General features: G+C 37.4%; 1 protein-coding gene across 1 annotated transcript in view; it reads right to left on the bottom strand.

Moving 5' to 3' along the window:
* The window catches only part of LOC150087289 (beta-catenin-like protein 1), a 233,417-nt gene that overhangs the window by 148,663 nt on the left and 66,968 nt on the right, over window positions 1–17,786 (bottom strand). The window lies entirely within an intron of this gene.

The raw sequence follows: 17,786 nt of genomic DNA on the forward strand, positions 1-17,786 counted from the left end.
ACCTCAGACTACTCATAGTGCCATCGAGTACTTAGCCAGTATTAACGTCAGATGTGTTCCTCATCTGACATTAATACTGGCCTACAGCCCTGACCTTGCACCCTGTGATTTTTTTTTTTTTTTTTAATTTTTGAAATTAAACCAAAGTTAAAGGAGTGTGAAGAAAATGATTCCAGTCATTAGAAGTTGTAAAAACATTGGAGGCGATTCTCAAATGCATGTCAAAAAATGGCTTCCACCACGTTTTTGAAGAATGGCAGAAACATTGGGAGTAAGTACACTTCATTAAATGGGGACTACTTTGAAAAGGACCATCAAATTATGAATGATTAATAAATATATGTTATGGGGAAAAATTTGATTATTCTTTATTGAGCAGCCCTTGTAGATATTTTATATGCAGTGGTTGAATTCTATGTTTTATATGTAATTTATACATAAACTAGTTGGGAATGTTTTGTGCACTGACTACTTTTGGTTATTTCATACTTTTTTGTGTGTACTGTCTGAACAAGGTGTGTTGGTGGGCCTATTTACATGCTGAACTAGTTGATTAACCTAAAATAACTTGCAAGGGAATCCTCACTCATTCGGCCTGAGATTTTACACAAGGCACCCACTTCATTACGTACACTACAAATTTGCAAGTAGTCTGTTGCATCATACAACCGTAACATTTGACTCTGACTATACTAATTTTGTCCAGACGAAATGAAATTCTCATTAGTCATAGAGAGAGAGAGAATATTATTCAAGTGCTGTTCTAAAAGTAAGGTAATGGATATTTTGAAGGTAAAATGTTGCATTAAAAAAGGCATACATATAATATTTTTCTTCTTGTTACAGAACACTGCAAACTCTCGGTGACATTAACTAACAAAACCAAAATGGCTTCCCTAGTTCAAATAGGCAAATGTTCAATGAAGTAGTGCAAATGAAGTTATCTGACTTCTGCAGGCCAATGAGACTAAACTCACAGAAATTTGTAACTAACTATGAGTGGCAGAGTCCAACAGTTATGTCCAAGAAACAAGCCTATTTTTGGTGCAATCATTTCAAACAAGGCAACATTTCACATCATATTACATCTGCACACAGCTCTGACCTTGTCCCTTCTGACTTTAATCTGTTTAGGCTTTTGTAAAAAACATCTGGCAGTGAACCAACTCATTGATGAAAATGCTGTTAAAATAGTATGTTGAAACCTTGTTAAATGGGAATGTTCCTGAATTTTATGACAAAGGTTTATGACACTATTACCATAAAAAAAAAAAAAAAAAAAAAAAAATAGCGCACTAACATACTTCAACTGTGTTTTATTTTGTTGTTTCTGTGATTTGCTGTATTTCACTTGTCTTCTTTACAAAACTTATTACCTTTTTCAAATAATCCTTGTAAACACCACTGTTTCAGGAGGGGATGTCACCAATAGCTTCCCACAACACACCACAGTGGACAAATGGGAGGGATGTAATAATCTTTGGGCATCAAACACCTGTAGGTACACAGAGACCAGGTGGTAGTGTCTCTGAAATAGCCGAACTGGTGAGGTGTTCAAGGAAAACTTTGTCAAGGATATACAAAAAAAAAAAAAAAAAAAAAAGGTGCCAAAACACCAGTCATTGAATGAACGAACAGTGGCCAAAAAATCGGCAGATGAGCAAAGGACAACCACCTGGTTTCCCTCGTGCTTCTCTGCCAGTTGGTCCATATAGTGGACATGAGACAAAAGGCATGAGGAAAATAACAGCTCACTTAATCGGGAACACAATGGAAGGCATTCATGCATGTAGCTCATTAGGTATTTCACCATTTAAGCTACAGTGGTAAATGACCTCATCACACACCACTGAATGTCTAACAAAACAGGAAGAATGGGTTACAGAGTGTAATAGGGCATCATCAACTAAACACCACCAGAGAGGAAGAGGGTAATGCTGGTTGCATGAATCCCACTTCAACTATATCATACTGATGGCAAGTTTGGAGAATAAAGCCAGTATATATAAAGTCACAGACCCAACACTACAGACAGTTAGCATTAGTAGAGGCATTTGATGCAAGAAAGCAAGCTTATGCAGCATCAGACAAAAAAAAAAAATAAAATAAAACAAATAAAATAAAATAAATAAAAAATAACCACTTCCACTTCACCCCTCTGTTCGTTCGAAATACCTGTCCAGCTGAGCCTTAAACTTATTTAGGCTATCAACTTCCACGACAAGGGATGGAAGTCTATTCCAGCAACCAACCACCAGCTGGCTAAAGGCAAATTTCCTCACATCTATCCTACATCTGTCTTTCCTCAATTTGAATTTATGCCCTCTCAGGTGATTATTCTGAGCAAGAGGAAGAATCCCATCAGCATTGAGCATGCTCAAACCATTCAAGGCTTTATACACCTCTATCAAATCACCTCGCCGGTGCCTAGTCTCCAGACACTGTAATTTGCAAAATTTAAGCCTTTCTTCATAAGAGCAACCTTTTGTTCCATTCACTAATCTTGTTGCCCTTCTCTGTATTCGTTCCAGCATCTCTACATCCTTCTTGAAATGAGGCCTACAGACCTGTATACAGTACTCTAGGTGCGGTCTGACCATTGCCTTATACAAGGGAATAATCACCTCCTTATCCCTGCTAGAAAAATTCCTATATATCATCGACAATACACCATGAGCTACTCTTGCAGCCCGTCTGCACTGCTCAGAAAACTTCATATCTGCCTGCACAACCACCCCCAGGTCCCTTTCATTCTCTACCACTTCAGTGTAGTACCACAGAGTTGATACGTTGCTCTGGGGTTGCTGTTTCCCATATGTAGTACTTTACATTTGTCAATGTTAAACTTCATTTGCCACCTCTCAGCCCATCTGCTCAACCTTTCCAGATCCTGTTGCAGTAGCATAGTGTCAGTAGTGTCCTTGACAACTCTGCCAACCTTCATATCGTCTGCAAACTTGGACATTAAGCTTGATATACCATCATCAATATCATTTATAAATACAGTAAACAATAATGGACCCAATACTGAACCCTGAGGGACTCCACTAATAACATTAGTCCACGATGAGCAGTGTCCATTGATTACCACTCTCTGTCTTCTCCCCCTCCACCACCCCTTTATCCATAGCAGCAATTTGCCTCCAATGCCACACTGCTCCAATTTGTGCAGCAGTCTTCCATGTGCAACAGTATCAAAAGCCTTTCTAAGATCCAAGTATATAATATCAAAGTTATTCCCTGCATCCAGTTCTTTTGTGACTGCATCATAGTATCCAATCAAATTGGTCAGGCAAGACTTCCCCTTAACAAAACCATGCTGTGTCTGAGCTATAACTGAAGTCTTGTCTAGATGATCCTGCATGCTTCTTTAACCAGTGCCTCCATTAATTTTCCAGGAACAGAAGTTAAACTAACAGGTCTATAATTACTTGTGTCGCCCTTTGATCCTCCTTTGTGAATTGGGGTCACATTTGCACACCTCCAGTCCATGGGTACTTCCCCTGAGTCCAAGGAAGCTCTCATAATTATGGCTAAGGGTTTGCTTAATTCCTTTGCTGCCTCCTTTAATATAACTGGATAGATCCCATCCACAACATTCTTTTTTGTATTTATCTTCAACAATTTCTCCTCCACTTTACTCTCAGTTATTACAAGATTCTCTAGCTTACTGCCAGAGTTGAATACACCTCTGGCATTCCCCTCGCTGAATAACTCCTCATGTGTGAATGTCGATGCAAAATATTCATTCAGTTTGTTAGCTACCTGAGCAGGATCATCAACAGCTGACCCATCGATATCAAGTGGACCAATCTGATTCATCCCCTTCCTTCTAGAGTTTACATAAGTAAAGAACTCTTTGCTGTTTTTCTTTGCATCCCTTGCCAAAGATTTCTCGTAATCTGCCTTTGCCTGCCTAATCTCCTTTGTAACTTGGTTACAGATCAACTTGTATCTATCATAGGCTTCTGTGTCACATGTTAATTTGTATGTATCCCATGCATTTTTCTTCTCTGCCATATGTCTCATTAGTTCATCTGACATCCATTTAAGCCTAAACCTTGAACAATATTTCTTAGTTGGTATGTAAAGCCTAGTAGCTTCCAAGATAAGTTCTTTGAATGCTTCCCATTTTGAATTTGCTGCTGGTAACATCATCAGTTGGTCCCACAGTATGGAATTTAAATACTGTCTCAGTCCATCGTAGTCCCCTTTACAAAAGCAATAACCCTTCCCTTTACCAATGATGGTAGTTACCTTTTTGAGTAAATCCCACTTCACAGCGCACTGATCACTGCCACCTAGTGATTCCTTTATCTGCAGATTCTTAATGCATGAAGAATCACTACTGATAATCAAATCAAGAGTATTACACCCTCTAGTTGCCTCCTGAACATGCTGATGTAGAAAACAATCATCCAATAAATCCACAAAAGCCTTGCTAGTGTGTGAGTGACCAGCCCCAAATTCCAGTCAATATCTGGGAAATTAAAATCCTCCATTATAAGACTCTCTGATTTACTGGCCCATTCTATTTCCCCGTACAGTTTCTTATTATACTCATCAGAGTCACTAGGCCTATAGCACACTCCTACTGTCAATTTTGATCTCCCAATGCTTATGTCACACCAAACTGACTCGACACTGCACTGTCCAGCAATGTCGACTGGCTTCACTTCCTTGGATTTTATGTATTTCTTAACTAATAGCATAACCCCTCCTCCCTTCCTATCCTGTCTATCCTTTCTGTAGACATTGTACTCCCCAAATTCCAGTTCTGCATTCCTTATATCTGTGTGACACCACGTCTCTGAAATCCCCACAATATCTGCCTTTGATGTTTTGAGAAATACCTCAAATTCATCAAATTTATTTACTAAACTCCTAGCATTGGTGTACACGCAAGTATACATGCACCTGTTCTTTTTCTTAGGAACCCTAACACAACCTATGTGTTTATTTGTACCCCAATGATTCCCAGCAGTCTGAAATATCCTGCATCTTATTTTCCAGGCTGCGGCTCATTCCAATAGAAGCAGTGAAAGAATCACTTTCCCTTCTGCCAGTGGCTACTGTTAATCTATTAGTCCTTGTATCCCCCTCAATCTAGCAGTTTTCCGATTCCTTGTATCCCCCTCAATCTAGCAGTTTTTCGACCCACCTAACACTGCCTCGATAGCATCAGCAAACATTCTTGCACCCTTTCTATTTAAGTGTATCCCATCCCTGTAGAAGCAGTCTCTCCTGTTAACAAGTACAGACCAGGCTAAAAAAAATTCTACCCCTAAAGTTGAAATGGAATGGTCTGATGTATATTCTGCTGATGGTCCATGGGACTATTGATTTGCATAAACCAATGGCTGAACAGCAGTATATATTTAAACATTACTGCAAATGGATGAATGGCAAATAGTGCATTATTTTGACTATTTTCAGTCAATGACAGCAGGATAATGCATTATGCATATATCTTATCAGACTAGTTCATGGAACATGGACTTCTTTTTCAATGGATCCAATCATTAGACCTCAGTCTCAATAAGCATGAATAGAATGACATCAAAAGGGGCTCTGACAACAGGAATCACTGCCATCCACTCTACACTGGCTCATGCCACTAGCTGGTGACACGAGCCAGTATACCATCACAAAATTATTGGAAGTTAGTATAGTGCATAACAAAACCTAAATTGAATATACTGATAACTGTTAATGCCATATTATCTCTGCTGCTGTTGCACATCACTCCCCATGCATACGCAAGATAGCCAAATGTGCCCTATTGTTCAGTAGAAGCATTAGTATCGATCCCTAAATTTACCAGTATAACGCCAAACATTACCGCAAGTTAGATGAGTGCATGCCAAGAGGTAACTTAGATATACCCATAACTGTGAGCACCATACTATGGATGCTGATGCTGCTGTGAATTACTCCCAATGCATACAGGACATCTAAATATGCCATACTGTTCAGATATAAACATTCATATCAACCTCAAAATTAACACCCATGGCAGTGCATAATTTAAATTCAGGCAACTGAAATCTCTTTTTCATTTGATTCAACCCAGTATTAAAGGTTCTAAACTAGTATTCCAATCAAACAGTCGTTGTGACTACCAAAATGTAATGAAATTAAATGACTAGTGCAGATTTTTAAACTGATTTATTGAGCATCTTTCTTTTAAGCTACTCATTGTGGATACTACTACTACAACCAGTTAGCATTTGACATTTAAGGAAAGAGTTGTCATGAAACTAAAAAAGTTATTATAGGGCAGCTGAGAGAACAAAATACAGACCATTAACCATCATATACCAAAACAGGAGTTGCTCACCCCCTGTAAGCATCACAAGATAAATACAAGTCCTTGAATTAGATACACAACTAGTACATTGCTAGTACAACTTGATTGAACTGATTTGAACCAAAGTAAAAGATGAAATACTGAAAGGAAACTGGAAAAGGAACTGATGCAGCTAAAAGTGAACAAAGATCTGGGCCTGATGGAATCATCCCAATTACATTAAAAGAAAAAGCCAGAAAGGTAGTTAAACCTTCTGTTATAATACCAAGAGCATTACAAGATTTAAGGAAGTCTAGACTAGAGGTATACAAATGTCTCTTCTATTCACAAAGGTTTCAAAAGATGAACATAAAACTAGAGCTGTTAGAACTGTTTTAATTCTGTACAAGGGAAAATAATGGAGTCATCTCGATTGGAGCTAAGGCAATCACAGCATTTATGAAAGAGAGATTGTGCTTGACCAATCTGATTAGCTATTGTGAAGATCATCACAAAGGAAGTGGGATGCAAAAAACAGTTTTGACATAATATACTGATTTCAGTTAAGCATTTACCACTGGACCCCTTACTGTTTTTACTATTTATTAATGATAATAATGTAGGTGTTTCAATTTTAATATGATGATAATAAAGTGATCAGGGTAGTTAATGCATTACTCAGAGTATGCCCAAGAAGATCTTGGGGTAGCATACTAGTACCTAATTATAAACTAGGCAGATGGGGTATAAAAATGGTAACTTAAGTTTAAAATAGATAAAATCAAGGACAACAGTAATTACAAAATAATATAGCATTTAGGTAGCACCAAACTTCGGGAGGAGAAACTGATAATGAAAAGCAGTTCTACAAGTAGTGCAAACAAGCTGCTAGAAAAGCTCATGGAGTTCTGTCAGTAACATATAGAAACTTTTGAGTAGGGACAAGGAGGTGATTATTCCATAGTACAAGGTAGTGGTTAGGCAGTTTGAAATATTGCATAGAGCTTTGGAAGCTCCAATTTAGGAAGAACATAGATCTGTTGGAAAGGCTGAGGAGAAGAGATTAGATGGGGGGAACAAAAGGATATTCTGACCAAGAAAGACTGGGGTTCTGCAAACTGCAGCATCTGGAAACTAGGCATTTGTGGTGCTGAATTGTTAAAGTTTTTAAGAGTTCACAAAACATTAATTAAACTAAATGTTGCAAACAACTTTACTCTTTCTTAGGCAACACAAGGGTGTGTGTCTAAGAAAGAATGTGTGGAATTGCCTTAAGCCAGAAAGTAAATGGCTTGGAATAAAAGTTCCACCTAATGTTGTGGAGGTGGGTAGTCTGAATATATTATTTGGGGAAGTGAACAAATTATTAGAAGGAATGAGCAAATGAAGTAGGTAAAATTATTTATTTGGCTGATGCCGAATAAGCTTTGCTTAACTGCATTGGCAGAACAATGCAGTTAAGCAAAGAGGATTATAAAAAAAGGATATCATAAAACAGTCACCACACATACCACTATAAACAGAAAATTTGGAAGATGATTTATTAAGTGATGAAGCAGAGAGTGATATATAACTTCGTGGTCAGGAGCACAAGTGCAGTAGCAAGTGTTCAAGCCTGTGACTGCTAGATACGATTAATGTAGTGCCAGAGTATAAACAAGAACATTTTTTTTTTTTTTTTTTTTTTTTAATTTATAAAGTAAAAAAAGTAAAGTGCAGCCATTATCAACCCACTGCAGGATGGAAGCCTCCTCAACAATTCATGCTGAGGGAAATGGACCATAATCTACCACGCTGGTCCAGTGCGGGTTGGCAGATCGACCGTATTCAGCAGGCAGGGGCTTGAACCCCGGTCTACTCAAAGAGCGTGTGCTACTGCACTCCCGCTCCTGCCCACTCGGCTACGGAGGCCTCTTTTAATTTATATGCAAGTTATAATGCCTATTATTACTAGTACCATTGGTTTCAGAAATAAACTCTTAACTCAACTGAATCTGGCTTTTATATAATTGTTTCATATTCTTGTCTAATAAACTGTTTTATATTGAGCATCCATTCATTGGGTATGCCTAATAGTGAGTGGGTCCCAGCTTTAGTCCTCAGAACAGCCTTTCAAAAAGCAGGATATCAGGTATTCTTAAGCAGGACGAAAACAGGAGATTTTTTAGAAACAGCAGGAATTTTTTTAAAATCTACACTGCACTAGAAATTAAATTTCGTTGACAAAATACACATTTTATATTAAAATATAGCCACAGGACTGCTTACCCAGCACAGTATGCTTTAAACATTAGCTTACCCAACATTTTCTGTTGATTTCTATTAGACATCAACTGATTTTGACAGCTTTAAGAAAGATACTGTTGCAGACTTTGTGAACTTCAGATATGCTGAGTGAAAGTTTTGTTAATAACAATGGCCCTGCTATCTATATTTGGCTGCCAGGAGAATTTGCAAAACTTCAAATGCTGCAAACCTTACTTTATTTTATATGCAATTTCAAGCTTTCCAATTTTGATAATTTCAATCTTAAAAAAAAAAATTGTTCTTAGGATTGGATTAATTCATAACTTCATTTCAAACGATTATCCTGTATTCCATTGGTTTGATGTAATCAAGATTGTAACTAATCTTCTCAGGTTCTTCTGTCCCAATGTATTTCTAAATTTAGATATGTTACATCATTGGTCTACTACTAGACTATCATATGTATTCCTTTGGTTTGATGTAATCAAGATCATATTTAGTTATAATCAAGATATTATAATTGTAACTAATTACTCATGTTATTCAAACCCACTGTCTCCTATGCAGTTCACTGGTTTTCTACTAAATTATTGTACTATATCCCAGTGGTTAGAGAGTTTTGTAATGACATCATCCTTACCCTCTACCTGCTCTCACTCGCCAGTTCTTTAGTTAATGTTATCTGACTTACAAGGTATATAATCTCTCCTGCCATTTCAATAAACTGATAGGGTTATAGGCCTCTGCTAGTAAGTAGATGTATTTCATTTGATAAGTTTACTTATTGGTTAAGTGTCAATGTTGTTGTTGTTGTTGTGTGGGGTTTTCTGGCGCATAAGCTGCTTTGGCTATAATGTGCCTATTCCTTTATTGTAATAAAATATTAGAATTTCTTGTCACGTCAGAAAAGGAGAAATCAGAAATGAGTAAAAAGTCCAATTTTCTTCAGAAAATTTAAAAATTGAGGAATATTTGCATTGTCACCAATGACATTCTCTAGGGTTATTGGTTTCCGAAGGTTAACCAAAGATAGTAGGGTTGTATTTCTGTCTTGATTATAGTGTGGGCATTCAATGAGAATGTGTTTCACAGTCAAATTTAGAGAACAATGTGGACACTGTGGTGGATCATCTCCTGTGAGTAAATGAAGGCGAGTCAAATGTGTATGGCCTATTCTTGATCTTGAAAGAAGTACTTCTTCTCGTCTTGATGAACGGACACTGGAACGCCAAATTCTAGGATCCTGTTTAAATTGAAAAAGTTTTTTATTTGTTTGAGAGTGCCAGAGTGCTGTCCATTCTGTTAGGCATGCACCACGAATGATTTGTGGATAGTCTGATGCTGGAACAGGTATATTGGTTAAATTTAAGGTAGATGGATTTTTTGCAGCTTTATCGGCCAGTTCATTACCAGAAATTCCAGAATGTGCCGGAATCCAGCAGAAGGTGATCAGTTGGTGGCGCTCTTCAATCTGCAGTAATAATCTTCTAATTTCATTTAGAAAAGGGTGATCTTTATCTGCGGAGTTAGATAATGCCATAATTGAGCTGAGGGAGTCAGTGTAAATAACAAATTTTAATGAGCAGTCAGAACAGAGATTTTCTAAGGCTAGCTTAATTGCATATAATTCTGCTGAGAAGATACTGAATTCAGGTGGAAGGGATGCTGAAATAGTGGTATTTAGGAACACTGCTGCTGCTCCAACATTTGAGTTAGATTTAGAGCCATCTGTATAAATTGGAGAAAAGTCAAAATATCTGTGAGTGTGAATTGCATGAAGTTGTTTCACATTTGATTCTTGAAGAACATTTTTTCCCCACTGGCAAAGGTAAGTGTCACAGGTGCGTAGAGGAGTACACGTCCATGGTGGTTGAGCGCATGTTACTACTTCTTGTACAGAATGAATGGGGACATTCCAAACCTGCATCAGTTCAAGAAGGCGAAGACCAGCTGGTTTTACTATGCTAGGCTTAATTCTGTAGAGGTTTTCTAATGGTGGATTGAATAAGTATGACTGAATTGGATGCGAGGCACAACTATGTATTTTAACGGCATACTTCAGTAGCAATGTTTTCCTACGTAGAGTTAAAGGGGGCTCATGTGCATCGATGTAGAGGCTATGTGCTGGTGATGTTCTGAAAGCCCCAAGTGCAGTCCTCAAGGCGCTGTGCTGAACTGGATCAAGCCAGCGCAAAGCACTTGCTCTGGCAGAATCATAGACAGGTGCACTATATTCGAGACGGGATCGGATTAATGCCCTGTATAACCGAAGTAAGGAGGTGCGATTTGCACCCCATGTTAGGGCGGATAAAGTTCTGAGTATATTTAACTTTTTTAAACAGGAAGTACGTACATTTTTAATACGGTCTAAGAAATTTAATTTGTTGTCAAGGATTAATCCTAGAAATCTGATGTTAGTAGTGACTGGGATGGAGACATTGGAAATTTGAAGTTCAGGATCCAGATGGAGTTTGCGTTGTCGACAAAAATGGATAGCGACTGTTTTCTGTTGTGAGAGTCGATAGCCGTTAAGGCTGGCCCATTGTTGTATTTTATTCAGTGATATCTGAAGCTGCCTTCAATAGATCTCATGCTTTGGGAATGACAGGAAATGGAAAGGTCATCCGCGTAAAGATATGATTCAACTGTGTTTGGAAGCTGTTTAGTGATGGAATCGATTCTAAGAGCAAAGAGAGTGGCACTCAGTACAGATCCCTGAGGAACACCTTCTTCCTGAATGAAAGTTGTAGAGAGGTTGTTTTGGTATTTTACTTGAAACGATCTAGCGTATAAAAAGTTCTGAACAAATATGGGAAGATTGCCCCGTAGACCGAGAGAATAAAGATCACTAAGTATGCCATGTCGCCAGGTGGTGTCAAAAGCCTTCTGTATATCTATAGAAACCATTACCAGATGCTCATGTTTAACGAAAGCATTGCGAATGGCAAATTCAGCCTTGATCATGAGATCTAAACATGATCTGTTTTGTCGAAAGCCATGCTGACTATTGCTCATTAGATCTTGTGACTCTATTATCCATACAAGTCTACTGTGGACAATTTTTTCAAGGATTTTGCTGAGGCAGCTGGACAGAGATATTGGTCTATAGTTATGGGGATTGGTTGGATCTTTTCCAGGCTTCAGGAAAGCCAAAACAATACAGTGGTGCCAAGAAGCTGGATAAATATTTTCTAAAAAAATACGGTTGTAAAAGACCAGGAGGAGGCGCAAAGCTTTGTCATCAAGATGTTGCAGCATGATATAATAGATGCCATCTGGTCCTGTGGCACCATTACGAGCTGTTTTAATGGCATGCAATAATTCAGAATATTGTAGAGGTTTGTTATATGGTAGAATGAGGGGAGTTTGGAAGTTAATAGAATACTGTTCTCGACTGTTTTTAATTCGTTGGAAAGATGTAGTATAAGCTGATGTTGCTGAGATCTCAGCAAAAGTATTGCCCAAAGCATTAGCTATATCCGAGGGACTAGATAATTCTCGCCCATTCCAGGAGAGGACTGGAGAAGGTATGGTTGGAAACTTACCAGAAAGCTGTCTAATTTTTTTCCAAATTAATTTGCTGTCAGTGTTTCTGTTAATTGTCGATGCAAAACGGGTCCAGGATTCTTTTTTGGCTTGCCTCTGTATGTAACGTGCTTTTGCCCTTTCTTTCTTATAATTTATCAGATTGGCTGTGATTGGATATTGCCGAAACAAATTCCACGCTTTATTTTTTGCCTTTTTTGCTTTGGTGCACTCCTCATTCCACCAATAATTATAGTGTTTACGGCCCGGTGGATTTAATAATGGTATTGTATCTTTAGCCACGTTTAGGAGATGCGACGTGATGTAATCTGTCACATCATCAATACGCTGGAGACGGATTTTTTTCTCATCGAAACAGATTGATGACTGAAATTTTGTCCAGTTTGCTCTTGTAAATTTCCATTTCCTGCAGGGTTTAGTTAAAGGAGCCTGTGCTATCAATACCTTGCATACGATTGGGAAGTGATCACTGCCCATAGGATCGTTTATAACATACCACTCTATGGTCGGGACCAGTACTGGAGAACAAATGGAAAGATCTATTGCTGAAGTATGTCCAGTTGGGAGCTGAATGTGAGTGTGCGTGCCAGTATTCAGTATGGCTAGGTTTAGTGCCTCTAATAGGCTTTCAATGAGTCGACCTCGTCTATCTAATTTAGTAGCGCCCCATAGTGGGTGGTGACCATTAAAGTCTCCTAAAATACAGAAAGGTGGAGGTATCTGTATGATGAGGTCTTCAAGTTCTTTTAAACAGTATGTATGGTTTGGCTGCAAGTAGATTGACACAAGTGTTAATGAAATATGGAGCGTTATACGAACAGCAACAGCTTCTATTTCAGTTTGCAGTGGGATATGCTTTGTTGGGATCTTTGAATTTATCAGAATTGCAACACCACCATGGGCAGCATTTGCTGTATTACGGTCTCTTCGATAAAGACAATAGTTCTTTATCGAAGGAGAAATTTGTGAAGTTAAGTAAGTTTCTTGGAGACAAAGAGCAACTGGCGAATACCGATTTATCAGATCATGAATATCATCTGTATTGCAACGAAAGCCTCTGCAGTTCCATTGCAAAATACAAGGCATTATTTGGGTTTAACTGATGGAGCTGTATCTGACTGTTTTTTGAAGGTGACTGGCTTATGACGTTCTAATTTTGATTTATCTTTTTTGGAGAAAACTGGCCGACCAGTGTCCATTTCTTCTTCTTCAGCGTGAATTTCTAAAATTGGATCTTCCTGTATAGATGTGCTATCTGTATCCATGGTTGTGTTCTGGGTATTTTTCATTGCATTTGAGTTTGTAATATCGGACGTAGTAGTACTCATTGGAGGAGGAGATGCTGCTGGTATTGTCAGAGGAGTATTATTTGCCTGGTCTGAGACTTTGGGCTGTTGTTTGCGTACACTTGGTTGTTTCTCAGAGAGGACAGTTCCAGCCCAATCGGAAATTGATTTATTAGTGGAAATTGTGACATCTGTTTGAGTGGAGACTGTTTCATATTTTTTTACTGCATTGGCATAAGTTAAATTTTGGTTTATACAAAGTAGTAGGTGTAACTTGTTTTCTTGCCTCTTGGTAGCTGACTTTATTCTCAACTTTGTATTTTACGATTTTTTTCTCTGTTTTCCATTTTTCACAAGTTTTGGAATATGCAGGGTGGTCACCTTTGCAGTTAGCGCACGTCATTTTTGTAGCCGAACAGTCACTTTGATTGTGTTCAGAGGATCCACAATTGGGGCAGACTGGAACTCCTCTGCACACAGTTTGCGAATGGCCATACTTTTGGCATTTGTAACATCGTAAAGGTTGTCTTTTTTTTTTGGTCATTATGCGCTTTGCTTCAATGACATTTTGTCCCTGCAGCTCTTGGGTTATTTCTTCCTCGCTGACATTTAGAAGATCCCAACTGGATATCACACCCTTCGATGAATTTAGGGTTGCGTGAGGAGATATTTTTACTGGGATACCAGCAAAATTACTTAGTTGTAAAAAAGTTTCTCCGAATGTCTGTGGTTATTGGTTTCCACTAATAGGTCTCCTGATTGCAGTCTCTTAACAGTCTTAGGACATCCTGCAATACCTTCTAGATCTTTCTGAATCACAAAGGAAGACAGTTTACTCATAGGTTGGAAAATTGGGAATGGAAAATTAGAAAAGGTTGGGAATGGAAAATTAGAAAAGATGGGCAGGGTTGCTCCATCCTATCAGTTTTCAGTCTTTTGGTGTTGTTACCTAAATCGTGATTTGTGTCATGGTCATTGTAATTTTCTGCCCTGGAGCTCGAAGGCTCTAATGGTGGATAAGTATTGTTATCCATGTTGGCTCCTTTTGGCCCTGGGGGTTTTTCTTTACCTCCCAGGTTACCGGCCCCACCACGGGGAGGCAGGAGCAGTGCCACGAGGTGACCAAGCGGCTGTTAGTTGAGTTAGTACTAAAGGAAAAAGAAACAGAAAGGTGTCTTTCCTTTCTGGGCCTTTGCCTACTACTTGTAGAACAAAAGAGCTACTGAAATATAAAATGAAATGAAGAAAACGCTATTCAGAAATAAACAGAATATGTATTGGCAAAAGCTCTTTAGATAGTTCACTTGTATAAACGCACTGAAATCGCTTGGCCATGGAACGCTTGGCACCCGGGGCCAAGTGTCAATGTGACAATCTTAGTAATTTCATGACATGCAATAATCAGTACAGTGAAATCTTGTTAGTACATTTTTCAGCAGACTAGGAAAAATATAGTCATAATTTTGTTAGAAAATGCACTAATGAAAATTCTCATAAGAGTTAAATGTATTTATTTAACGAATCTTTTTTAAAAAAACATATCTAGAGTGCTTTGTTTCTTATTTTTTCTAGCCTAGTCTGTATGTAATCATATCCATTTTTGAAAATTGATTAATAACATCCTCATCAACATGAAAGCTGCAAATATAATACTACAGTGTCTGTGGCTTCCACGGTTTCCAACAGTTGGAATGGTGCAAGCTCTTGTTCTTCACCGTCATCCTCATCGTTGTTGGCACCTCCTTCTGCTTGGTGCTGTTCCATTTCTTCTAGTGATAACTGGAAGAAAATGATACTGCTGCCACACTCAACATCATTGTTGAAACTAATGTTGCTAGCAGCAATTTTCCACCATTCACCCGATTTTACCACGTGCTCATCTGTATCCATTACAGTTGAGCACTTTTGTAAGAGCCTTTCTATCATTTTACTTCACACAATGAATTATACCTTGATCAAAGTGTTGAAGGTGATGACCCGTAGAAGTGGCTGGGAGGAGCACCACTTTTACACACTGCAGATTTCAGAGGGATGTGCCACACAAAAATTTTTCTCAAATATTCTTTTAAGCAGCATGGTCCACAGATATATCAAGAACTGAATATTGGTGAAATAATGAGCACTTAAACCTGCATAGAGTGTAACCTGCCTTTCATTTCTTAAAGAATTACAGATTATTCTCAGATACTTCCTGTACCACTTCTTCAGTGACTGTAAAGACAGCACAACAAGTAAATCATGGCGACTTTATTTACATAAAGCTGTTAATTTAATATATTTGTTAAGGTTTCATCTTGGATCAGTCAACAAATAGCTATTAGCAAACAACGGGTAAAGATTAAATTTTAAGTTTTAAATAATTTTACTTTAGTTATTAATTTAGTTAATAAAATTAATAATTAAAATTAATTAAATTACTATTAGGTTATTTAATTATAATTAATAGAAATGAGACCGGGACTTACAAAAATCATCATATTATGAGGGAAAATGTGCTAATCATGAGCATACTAATGAGATTTCATTGTATTTTTTTGTCACAAATTATTGTTTTGTCAATGAGATTGTTGCAGAATATTCCTGCAAAATATTCTGCAACTTTAATGTCATGAATATTCTGCTCTCGATTAAAACTTTATGCCTTTATATATACAGTAAACCCCCGCTATTCGCGGGGGTTACGTTCCTGAGAAATGCCGCGAATACCGAAAACGCGAATACTGAGTTATGGCTCCCATAGTAATAAAGGGGTTCCGTTCCAAAGTATGAAATATATAAGAAAAACTAATCTAAAATTTTGTCTATGTATGTATTATATGTACCTTCATAATATGACTATGTACATAGACAGTACATAGTGAAATGCAAGCATATGGCATCGAAATGAAAATAAGAAACAATTTAATATTAAATGTAATATTTATTAGAAATTTCAAACAAATCTTTCAAACCAGCGTCTTTGCTAGCTAAAAAACCTATCCCGCCAGTGCTATCACCAGTTTCGCTAAAGCGTTGATAAGGAGTTGCGTTTTCACGAATGATGAGTGAATTTAACGGAATTTTATTTTGAGTTCGGTCTTCTATCCACAGATTTAAAGCCTTTTCCATTTTTTCTAATTTAACATCACGAGTTACAGAGCAAATTTTTGAAGCAATTAGCGCGTTTTCACGGACACTACGGCGGATTTTTTCTTCCGATTTCTTGATTGATCGTACCGTTGACTCATTGATTTTATAATGTTTTGCCACTGACGAGACACTTTCACTATTAGAAATTTTATCTAATAACTCAATTTTATTCGTTAATGTCATCACCTTCTTTGATATTTTCACATTTCTCTTGTTATTCGTAGTCATATTTTTGTAGGGGTTAGAAAGAACTTGTCCACAATAAAGTCACTTTCTTCCGTTAACACACTCGAAAAAGTCTGTTTTACACTGCAAAACTGTAGATTTATCACTTTTTTAAGCATATCAATTTATAAATTGATAAATTTATTCAATTTATAAGCATATAAATTAAAAGCAAACGACGAAACCTTCCATAACAAGCGCATAACACATATTGAACAAGGATTAGCGAGAAACATTCACGCTCGCGATTTTGTCACCCCTCTCCCCCCACCCATTGAGCGCTGTTTTGACCGGGAAAGATAATTTTAGCCACGCCAATGTTTTTTTATGGCGGAAAATATTCACGGCGCTTTAAAATTCACATTTTTTAGGTTTCATTTTATATTAAATCGGCGATCGCGAATACGCGAAACCGCGAATACAGATACCGCGAATAGCGGGGGTTTACTGTGTATATATATATATATATATATAAAGGCATAAAGTTTTAAGGCATATATGTGTGTGTGTGTGTTTTTAAGATTAAGTAAATTTCAACAATAGTAAGATTAATAATTATATACAATATTTCTTCGATTCTAAGATTCCATCGATTGTAAGACGCACCTTAATTTCAGACCACCAACAGAAAAAAAAGATTTGATTCTAAGAAAAATAAATAAATAAAATAAACACTAAAATCTATCTAACAAATATTTTTATTATAATAGAATTCAATTTACTAACAACAATAGTATTTATCAGTAGGTATGTTATTCATCACTTCCTTCTGAATCTGCTGAGCCATCGATATCTGCATCAATATCAGAGTCTGATTCTTCTGAGCTGTGCTTATAATCTTGATTTATTTAACACCTTTAGCATTGATGACGTAATTTCGAGGCATACTGAAGAAGACTGGGGTTTCATCAGCATTTCCAATTTGACTAAACTCAGTTTATTTTTTTCCCTTAATTTCATACCTCTTGCTGAAAGTTAATCAGCTTCTGCTGAAAGTCTGCAGGAATTTGATAGATAGATGTTCGGCGCCTTAATGATAATCCGCTATGACACAAGAGTCTGTC

The sequence above is a fragment of the Mastigoproctus giganteus genome, chromosome 4 (genome assembly GCF_048544385.1).
Source record: "Mastigoproctus giganteus isolate SK-2022 chromosome 4, ASM4854438v1, whole genome shotgun sequence".
NCBI classification, from domain to species: Eukaryota; Metazoa; Arthropoda; class Arachnida; order Uropygi; family Thelyphonidae; genus Mastigoproctus; species Mastigoproctus giganteus.